At 38.4% G+C, this 11,090-nt stretch overlaps 1 long non-coding RNA gene across 1 annotated transcript; it reads right to left on the bottom strand.

The window, feature by feature from the left end:
* Nucleotides 1-292: 292 nt before the first annotated feature.
* On the bottom strand, nucleotides 293-911 carry LOC106913882 (uncharacterized). Its single transcript, XR_001417515.2, has 3 exons — nucleotides 758-911; nucleotides 468-673; nucleotides 293-385 (listed from the first exon to the last, which is right to left on the bottom strand). It is a non-coding gene; the product is annotated as an uncharacterized LOC106913882 (long non-coding RNA).
* Nucleotides 912-11,090: the final 10,179 nt, after the last annotated feature.

Genomic DNA, 11,090 nt, shown 5'->3' with positions numbered 1-11,090 from the left:
CTGGAGGGTCGGTTAAGGTCAAACTCAAGCTTCTGTTCACTTTTAATAAGCATACATTACTTAGAGCACAGAGAAAACTAAGCAAAAATGTACAATATAAACTTATACTAATCTACTTTCTGTAGTGCAAATAGAGGTGCAGGTAGTTCAGCATGGTGAGGAAAAATAGTAAGTTGCAGAAGTTAGACTGTATAAAGCTAACTAATGCACATGCTACCTCACCCTGCTTTGGTCCCATCTGTCATGGTTTCATGTAATTTTCAAACCCATATGCAGAAAACACTCCGAGGTGTAGAAAAAGGTTTCTTATATTTATTGCAAAAACAAAACTGACAATGAAAAAAGGTTCAGGAGCGGAGAACTGCCTGTCTGGGTCTCAGGGGATCTGGGGTGCGGACAAAAACACAGAATGGTGAGTTCAAGTTCAGTGGGAGTTTGAAGTGTTTAACGGAGATGTGTGATCTTACTTATAGGAGTGGGTCCAAATCTTGAAGGGGAGGAATAAGAGGCTCCGGGATCGGCGGTCTGAGTTGGCGGCGGAGGAGGGCGGACAGGTAGGTTGGGTCTTTGGAGGAGGTGGGACAGGTGCAGCTTGCCGGCTGGAGGACTTGGATGAGTTGGATCAGATGTCTTTGGAAAACAGTGCCCACGCCTCTTTCAGCACAGGGATAATCTGAAGATACGCACAAGGGAAGAGACAGTCACTGAGGTTTCTCAAATAATTCTACACAAGAGAATTCACAGAGGCCAAAAGTACCATTACTGATCAACAATCTGACGTCGAAGTACCGGCAGCTCCCTGCTGATATACCCCTCCAATGATGAGGGATATGCTGCAGGTGCGTGCAGTATCAGCATGGACACACCCTCCAGGAGAAAACGCCTCTCAGCCCCCTCTGGTGGACAAAGAATGGAAGAACAACCCCAGAACCCCAACACCATCAATCACACATTCCAGAGGATTTACACTCGACTCACACTGCAGTTGGCACAAGCAACAAAATAGAGCTGGAAGATGTTAAGCAAAAGCTATAAATGGGCGTTACACCACTAAGTCATAAAAATGCGAAGTCAGAGGTCGATGAGTGTTTTAAACTGGTACTGCAAATGTAGCACTTTCTTCTCTTATGTTGGGTTGACTTTGGGTTCGAACCTCTAAGTAGTTTGCTTTAGCAGAACATCTTAGACATCTAGATTTCCCAGAACTTTTAGAAAATTAGGATCTTTGAAAGCTGTGCATCTTGCAAACAGCATTTCAGGAAAGGGAAAAATCATCTCGACAGTAAAACATAGCGGTGGTAGTTGTATAATCTGCTGCTGCTTAAAAGCTCTAAGACCTGAAAAGACATGAAATCAAAGTTTTTGAAATATATATTTGAAGCCTAAACCTAAATCCCATGCTGTGCTGTGACCCGAAACAGACTTGAAGCTAAACTAAAATGAAACGGTAAAGAAGAGTGGACCAAAATGTATCTACATCATTGGAAGTCTGCACTGGAAGCTACCAAAAACAACTGATGGCCATTTTTACAGGCAAAGGCAGCATAACCAGTTACAGGAGTTGCTTTTTAATAAATGAAATCATTATCTGAATGAAGTTTTTTTGTATTTCTTCAGCTATCTTTGACTATTGAGATTGTTTTAATGATGTGAAACCCAACTGAGACAAATAGCTGAAAAAAAAAAAAAAAAGAAACAAGGGCTTTGTAGTGGAGCAAATATTTCTTACCAGCACTGAAAGTGCATACAGAAGATATTGAAACAAGAAATAAAATAAAAAACATTGATCAAATGTTTATATTTGAGTAGCTGTTCATCCCTCTGTTTCTTTCCCATCTTTGTTTGTCAGGTCGTCTTAAAGGTCTCTCTCTTCAGAAGTGAAAGAATAACAGAAAAGCTGTCCAAAGTGCCTGTCTGGTCAATCACCCCTAATCTTTCTCTTCGTTTTACCTCGTTGGAGTACTTCTACTTTCCACAATCTACTTTGACTGCAGTGAGAATGTGCATGGTGAACTGTAGATGCAGTAATCCACTGACACTCCACAATAGAAGTAACAAATACATAAACTAAAACCACTTTAGAAAAGGTTACTGTCATACACCTCTGGTCAATATTTCTTCTCAGTGTGTTTTTTGTATGGTTTGCTGTAGTTTCATAGTGTCCAAAATGGAGAAATTCAGATACATATTTAGTCCATTTTGTTGCATCATTCTTCCAAAAAAAGATTCTTCAATGTAACAGCATCTGGCATGATTGGGAAACTATGGTAAAATGTGTATTCCTTTAGTTAAATCACTGAACCTTGAACTTTCATAAAATTAATTTAAGGCGGAAAATCTGTCCAACTGCAAAAGGCTTTGGGGTTTTTCTGTTGCTCAGAGTTTGAGCCTGTGAAGAGATCAGCTTCCTAACAGAAGTACCCCTCTTTAATTGAATGACTTTAATTAGAGGACATGTTTAAGAGTCGAGTATATTGCAAAGCAGTCGTCACAAAAAGCTTCATACCTAATTATAAAGTAACAGAGCTCTAGTTCTGAAAAATCATTTGATTAAAAGAACATCCTGTTGAAAAGGCCACTCAGAATACAGAGTGTGCTTACATCATGACAGGAACAGAGAGGAATATCAGTTGTGCATCATGCAACTGCAATGGATTCTCGTAACTGGAAACATTCAGGGTTTAAAGAATTTACATACTGGAATTATTTTTAATTGATTTGTGACTTAGATGTGGTGATGGTGCACTTCATGTAGCCAAGTTTTAGCGTTCCTTTGAAAGCAACGATAATCCAACAATAAGTTAGTGCAGAGGACTATATCAGGGTCTCTGCCCGCTTCACAAGTAAAGTCTGTAATCCTCCTCTCTGCGTATGAACATGGGGGATTAAGTGTTTCACATATTTTAATAATTTTCATCTTTTATTTGTCGAATTAGATTAAATTAAATCAGACTTCTGACCACCACCAACAAGCAAGGTGGGTGAAGTGTCTTGCCTGGGGACACAACAGAGATGGACGCAGCAATTCACCGACTGCAGGAACTCCATCCATCCATCCATCCATCCATCCATCCATCCATCCATTTTCTATACACCCTTGTCTCTCGCAACCAAGCTTTTACAATATTTCTACATTTAGACATGAGACATGCAATTTTTTGTCAATATTTATTATGGCTAGCACAACAAATTGTTAAAATGTAATGATGCCCTTCTTTCACTGAATTCAGCACAAGAAAGATTTTGCTCATCATGTTACAGAAAGACGGCTGGCTGTCTTGATACGAGGGAAAACTGAGGATTTTAAGAAAATTAAAATTGGCTTACTGACTAATTGTAAATTGATTGATAAGATCTGTCATCTTTACATTTACTCAAACTTTCATCCTTAACTAGGACATGTGATATTAATTTAAACTCTAGATTAGGTGGACAGATTATGCATCATTTTGTAACAGTTTTTTTTTTTTTACTGTAATTACTTGAAATGATTCAGTCATGTGATGATCACATGCAGTCTGCCTTTCACAGAGGTCCATCGTGTCTTTTTTCACCTCATCAATTAACCACTAGGTAAATAATGGGTTTATTATAAACACACACACACACACACACACACACACACACACACACACACACACACACACACCTACACACACACACACACACAACAAACAGAACGACATGTCTTAGTTCTGAAGTTTTACCTAAACTTTTGGACCCTTCAGGATACAATGGGCACAGTTTTCTTTCTGAACTGTCAAACTCAGCTGATGGCAGTGACAGCCCTGGTTCCAAGTCAAAATCAGATCCATCTGTCCTGGAGGAAGATGCTAAACTAGACAGATGTGAGGCCCAGAGACTGTGCGCGTTTCAGTAAGCAACCCTGTACATGTTCATAAGCCTTTACATGTGCATGTCATGCCTTAACTGCCTTTGCTGAAATGATGCATAGTTTAGTCAACTGTATAAGGATGTTTGCCCTTGCTGCTACATTCCAAGAAAGTGAAAAATGTTTGGATTTTTAAACTCAAAACAAGCTACAAATCTTACAAATATGTGTAATTACTTGGTATTTTAATTACATTTGGATCCACAAAAGAATTGCTTGTGGTTTTTTTAGTACCTGAGATCTGGTAAGGGATACTTGGTACCGGTGAGAAGTGCAAGTCCTAATATGTTAATGGATTCTGTGGTTTAGGGTTTAACTCAAACTGGGCAATTTAGTGTTAAAAATTGACCCACATTAGCCAGTCTCTGGACCTTTATGATATGCCATGTGAAAGATTTATATAAATCATCTTTGAAAAGCAGTTGGATCTCATCCATTTCCCAGATGGCAGCAGGTGAAGGTGAGCAGGCGAGAGATGTAAGAGTTTGACACACAAACTGGGAATAAATCTTCCAGAGATGGAAAACGCTGAAGATCAGAAAAGACTGGCATTCAATGGCAGATCAATGAAAGGTGAGGAAAAAAGAATAAGTGGAGAGGAGAAGTGTATTATCAGGATGCCCCAGCCTCAGTGAGAAAAAAAATGCCGTACAGAAATGTGAGAATAGCGGATACACCATTTGCATTGAATGAGAGGGTACAGCCAAATTCTGCAGGCTGGGCATAACTCCTCATGAAGACCTATCGACTCAGTTAGCTTACTTATACCTGTCTCAAGCACAATTCATTCCCAACATAATGCAAAGTAGCTTTTTTATCTTCCTCTGGTGACCTCTTAGTGTGAATGCCACAGGCATTCAAACTCTTGAGTTCCTCCACTTTTTCCCGCCCATACACTTTTCACCATTTAACTACGTTTACATTTCTGCAGTTGGCTTCAAATGTTTCTTCAATTTTCACTAAAAATATACAACTCTCAGCATTCGCATTGCATTCCTGCAGGAAATCCACATTTCTCCAGTTATAATGAGCTTTTTACCCATCAAACTGAATTAATCAGATTAACAATAAAGGAAACAGTTTTCTTTTTCTAAAGAGCACTAAAGAGATTAATCTGTTATGGAAAATGTACTCTTTACTGGAGGATTTCCTTGTCTTTTATAAATAAAATAATATCCAAGAATTCATTTCACTTCTTTATCTGACCAAGTAAACAAATGTCATGTCCTGATGCAGTTTACTTAATGTCCTTTGGGTTAGGATTAAGGAAGTAACCACCAGCCAACTTCCATGTGCTTCAGCACCCTCTACTGGACAAAGAAGCATACATCTAGAGGATCAGTTTAGGCTTATTCGTGAACATTCTCAGATCGACTCTGGATTATTAACTTCCTGACAAGTGACACTTTGTGAGACTGAAGAACTTTGTATCCGAGTAGGCCGTGTGCAGCAAAGAATAAGATGAGCCTCGCATTCAACATTCAAGTTAACGTTCACAAAAAAAGTATCCCAGACACAACACAATCCTGACATCCGCACAAACGCCGAGATGCCTCGACTGCTGTAGCTTGTGTCAGTAATTCACATGGAAGTTGAGGAGAATGATGGAATATAGTTTGGCATTTGTGTGAACATTTATTGCCTCCTAAGCATAAACAAGATGGGAGAAGCCAAGAAATGTATGAGAAGAGAAATGGATGATGCTCATTTCTATCTTGTGGTGTTAGCATTGAAAACAGAATATAAATGTCAGAAGATACGGCTCGATACCACCACAATTCCCAGATTAATGACTACCTGACAAATGCACCACAGTTAGACAGACTGAAGGATTTGCCTGACCAGATCAGTGCCACAGGAGCGCCACAGGGGACTGTACTCTCAGCATTCCTTTTTACCGTGCTCACATCAGTTTTTAAATACAAGTCAGGTTTCTGCCATCTGCAGAAATTACTAGATGACCCTGCAGTCGTTGGTCATATCGAGAGTTGGTGGGACACTTTGTGGCATACAATGGGAACAATAATCTCATCTTCAATATGAATGTTACAAGGGAAATGATAGTGGATCTTAGAAGCAGAAATATGTCAAATAGTATTTACAGCATTGTCAAAGATGTAGAATGGTAAGAAGAGCGTTGTAGTGTGTTCTCTTTACTCTGAAACTGGATTATTAAAGTTCTGAGACAGAAAAGCAATAAGAATATCCCCCAACATCTAAAATACAACTTGAAACTTCTCAAGCAGGGCCAAGCTTGGTATCCAGTAGAATCCCAATCCCGGAAAGTTGCAGATGTAAACCATTTCCTCTTTGAAATGTGGTACCTCATTAAACTAGTGGCACTTACAGCACTGTGAAACATCCACTTGGCGACATGCTCTTGCTCTTTTTTTTTCAGGGATGGAAACAAGGAAAAATAGTTTGTTGCTGGCTTGTTTTCCTAATACACCTTGCCCTTCACCTCAGCAACAGACTGGAAAGAAGTCTCATAAAATGGAAAACACCCTGAGCATCATCTTCATAAAACAATAAATCTACAATTCAGTGTCTTCAGTCAGAGGATTTTTCAGTTTTGATTCAAAACAGATAGCTAAAGGAGATGCTTCCTCCCTGCAGTTACAGAACTTAAAAAAAATAAAAACTTCATAATGAGTTACTACAACATCTAATTCCTCTTTGGGACTAAAAAAATAACTGAATTGTATCATCTACTCCTTTGATTAACATTCTTTTTGTGTTTGGCACCTCCATCATATCAAGAGAAAGCGGAACAGGATCAGAATTAATTCTGCTTTAATCACTGGTATACATGATTTATTTTATGTAGCCGTTTGATGAAACAAGCGGCATGTAAATTACCTGTTTAGATAGTTTTCCTTGTTTTTGTGCTGGTTGCATAATCCCTCAGGGACTCCCTTCAGGGCTGCCAACCACTTGACAGAAGGCATGGAAGCCAACCGGTCACACAAGCAAAGCCCTTATTACTCCTCTCAGCTCATCTGCAGCAGGAATACGTAACCGTCTGGCAGGTGGCCCGGTTCCTGCCTGTAACTCGGTGGACAACCTCACAGGCTGCCATTAAATGCCTACAACACAGCATGATGGTAAGAGATGTGCTCCCCCAAAACAAATTCCACTCAGTGTTTTTTCCTCCCCATGTTCTTGTCTGTATCCTGTCAATTAAGTTGTTTTATTTATGATTTAATGATTTATTTTCTCAGGTTGAGAAGTATTAAGGGAATTCAGGCATATGGATAAATAATGCTTCCAAAATGAAGCTGCATCCAGAGTGCAGATATTTTTGATTTCATGTTTGTTTTTTTTTGGCATTGTTTTGATATACCAATTTCTAAATGACATGACGGAGGACATGGATGTTGATACGTTGTCATGAATGCATCTATGTTTCATGCAAATACTTTTTGATGAATGTCATGCTTGTCTTATTACTTTATCTGACACTACTTGCTTTATTCACAATAAATTCAATCTATATTGCCATACTTGCATAAATAAAAAAACATAAAAAAGTCACATTAAGGAGACAGAGTAACCCTATTGATAGTGCTGGCAAAACACTGTAGGTCTCCTGTTAAATTGTCTGTGCATTTAGAAAATTAAGATTTAAAGTTATATTTATCTAACCAAGAGTTTTGTTTCTGACGGAAAATGAGATGAACAAGTACTGAAATTCAATAATTTTTCTAATAGCTGACCAGGTTTTTGCATATCTTCAGTAATATTTTGATGATACACCACATCTATACAGTTAGGCTTTAAAGCTGGCAGCCTAATTTTCAGCTCCCATTACAGACTGAGTGTTTCAAATAACTCTTTTCTCATTCATATCCTTACCTCTCCTGTTGGAACTGTGTTTAACCTCTTGTATCTGTATTCAAAAATGTTAATACTAATTTCAAGCAGAAAAAAAAAAAACCAAAAAAAAAAAACTTGTTGATAAAATTAAACTTTAAATCTTTAAACCTAAATCTGCCAGAGGTATGATTACTTTTAGGCTTAAATGTATCTTCCTCAGATGTTAGAAGATCAAACAGAAGTTCAAACATGAAATTCAGAAGCAACCATCACATCTGTTTATGGCCAAGCAGCAGGGGAGCTTGCCTGGGAAATCAGTGCTGTTCCTCGGTCAAGAATATATCTCCATCAGCCTTTACCCACCGCATGCACAAAGGTGAGCTGCTGCCTTTGCCAGTGGTAGTACAACAGTATCCACAACATTACTGCTCAGGGCTTCAGCATCAGCAGGTGCAGTAAGGCCCAATGCCAAAACCCAACTGCTTGTACGTCTAGTTTGTACAAGCACACATATATAACCCATCCTAGTATTCAAGTAAAATTCAGTGACAAGAAAAGTTGAGGTGTAGTTATTTTATCCTGTTGATCTCTAAGTCTTTGCTTTACTATGAGTTTTACTTACTTCCAGCCTCCAAACACACCAGAGTCCAAACATCACCACTCAAGTTTTCTCAACAACTGACAACTTCCTAAATGCTGTTGGTTGTGTAGTTTCTCCTCCATAATTTTTCCTACAAGAAAGTCATCTTAATCTCCACTAAAAAGTAAAAAAAAAAAAAAGCCTTGCATTGTCATGCAGCATGGTGGTGTGCAGAGGGTGACTAAGTCAACTTCGCTCTCTTCCCTTATAAATAAAACAGACTTCATCATTATGCCAACACATTTTTCTCTTCATATAATACAGTCTGAATCCTAAAGTGTTTACAATCCATTTTCATAACGTGTGCAGTGATTGACTGCAAGTTTTAAATCACCAATAGGTCACAAATACTGTTTTTGGACCACTGTTGACTTTGAACTAGTTTCGGTATTAATAAAATCCTGTTCAGTGATTCACACCCTCAACTCAATTTATACGTGACTGCAGTCGGATTTTCCCCTCTGTGCACATAAATGTGAAAAAAGCTTTTTCATGTCAAATAGTAGGCATGTCTCACTCCAGTCTGTGATAGCTGAACTTCTCAGAGAGGACTTTTTTTTCTTTTTTTACTTTTTTTGGCCACCACGACCTTAAATGCAAGTGCAAGAAGGAAAGGTATGTTCTGCTATGTAAAATGTAGAAATAAATGTGGTACACCGTCTTTAAAACCAGCATTCTGCTTCATGTCATTCCTGTCAATGCATTTATTTTAAATCAAAACTAAAATTGCACATACAAATTAACCATGTTAATCATGCTACAATGCTAAGATAAACTGTAATTTGCAAAGCAAATCTGAGATAATGGGCTACAGTAAAAGATTTTTTTTTTAAAACATTCATCAGCTCCCCACCTTCCTTCACCGAATGTGTCCTCCGTTACTCGTGACAGTGATAATTGCAATAATTAAACTACTTTTATTTGTGTTTATATGAGCCCTTGTACATCTGTGAAGACTTTGAAGAGAAACCTGATAAAAGATTGAAAAGGAAGATGTGCCAGTGCATTCCTACGCTACCGAGTTCAGAAACCTGAACTACAAAGACCCACTGTTGCTACATGAAGGACCGGCTAAGGTTTGCGCGGTTCTAAACTGAGAGCAGAGAACGACTCCGGTGAAGAAGAGCCTGTAGCATATAAACATTTTTTCATTACCGCCTGAGCTCGCTGAGGGTTGTCTTTCATGTATTAGATCAACAGTCTTTCAAAGCAAATAAATAGCAGAGGATGCGTGTGACAGACAAACTGGGGGAGGAAAAGAGAGAAACACAGACAGCAGAGAGGAAGAAACGTTTTAACTTGCTGCAATATCCGGATTTAAACTTGCCCATGAGCTATGCCAGATAATCTCTATATTTTGCTGTGTAACGTTGTTTTATTGTTTACGTTCAGATATTTTCCCAACACAACATATATTAATTCACAACGTGAAAAGACCAAGTAGTGTATGCCTCGTCTATTTATGCATGTAATCTTAATTTTGTGCAAAATCAACATGTATCATTTCACAAAAGTAACATATTGAACGTGTAATAGATGGCACTGTCAAAGTGCTTCGGATGCCAGGATGATGGATGGGGACCATGTCCTAGGTAGTTAATATTGATGACACTCGCATATCTTCTGTCCCGCACAATGGACTCGAGGGAAATTTAGTTGGTTCTTAATTGCTACCTCATTAACTCTTCATAACTTTGTGAAGACTCCCTTTCTAAAATAAACACATGACAATAATATTAAAGTGGCCAGGCAAAATTAACATTCTTGTTGAAATTCATGAGCATTTTGGACGGATGAATGGACAGACGGTACGTCCGAAATACATTCGCGATCATAACAGGGGAAAAGCAGGGAAGTCTTAATGATAAATGGGGGGGGGCGGGAAACAGAAGACAAAAGGGTGTGTGCAATTATTGAGACAAAAATAAAATTGAAATGGGTTGACAGTGTAAGAGTCAAGTACAGACATTCAAAAAAGGCTGTGGTTAGAGAGCAGCGCATCATTTCAGGCCATCTAGTAGCACAATACCCCTGGGAAGGCTCCTGCCGAGCCAGTAATCCCCTGGCCGTACAAAACAGAAAATAGGGAAAAGTTAAGAAATGAACCGCTGACTGCAGTGCTGCTCTGAAATAAGAGGGCCGACAATGTTATTGGATTATGAAGCTGATTTTCACAAGATGCAGGCCAAAGCTCGGGGTTTTGGACAGACAAAAACTTGGCCTTCTTCCAGCCACCGTACTTTCACTTCTTCTGTAAAATCAGCCTCAACAGAATTAAGTCATATGCAAATAATTCATGTTCAGAAAATTTCAGTGTGATTAAAAAGAACTGTATTCAGGTTAAATGACATAGCAGTTAATGGTAAAAAGCTGGTAGTTAATTAGAATTTGAAAGATTAATCAGAATAAAAGAAATCTAATAAATATATAATCACATAACCTATCCGATAAATAAACCAAGTTGAAGCTGAGTTGAAATCGCTGTGGTCATGATGCCCTAGTTAGTAAGTTCCCACTGTATTGTGTGGGGGGTGGATTGTCTCTACTTCGCTTACCTCAAATACGAAATACAGAAATGCAATATTTTTGGTTCACTCCAAAAACGTGTGTTGAATCTCTTAAGATTTGGGGAACTTTAAGCCTTTAAAACTTTTAAAATTATTCTGTTGTCAAAGTGGTATTGATGTATAGCTTTAAAGGTACATGTGTTTTAATCAGTAATGGAACTTCTTAACTCAGTCC

This window comes from Poecilia mexicana, unplaced genomic scaffold, assembly GCF_051168715.1.
Source record: "Poecilia mexicana isolate PSO_F unplaced genomic scaffold, ASM5116871v1 scaffold_12, whole genome shotgun sequence".
NCBI lineage: Eukaryota > Metazoa > Chordata > Actinopteri > Cyprinodontiformes > Poeciliidae > Poecilia > Poecilia mexicana.
This window is presented reverse-complemented; position numbering and strand designations above follow the sequence as displayed.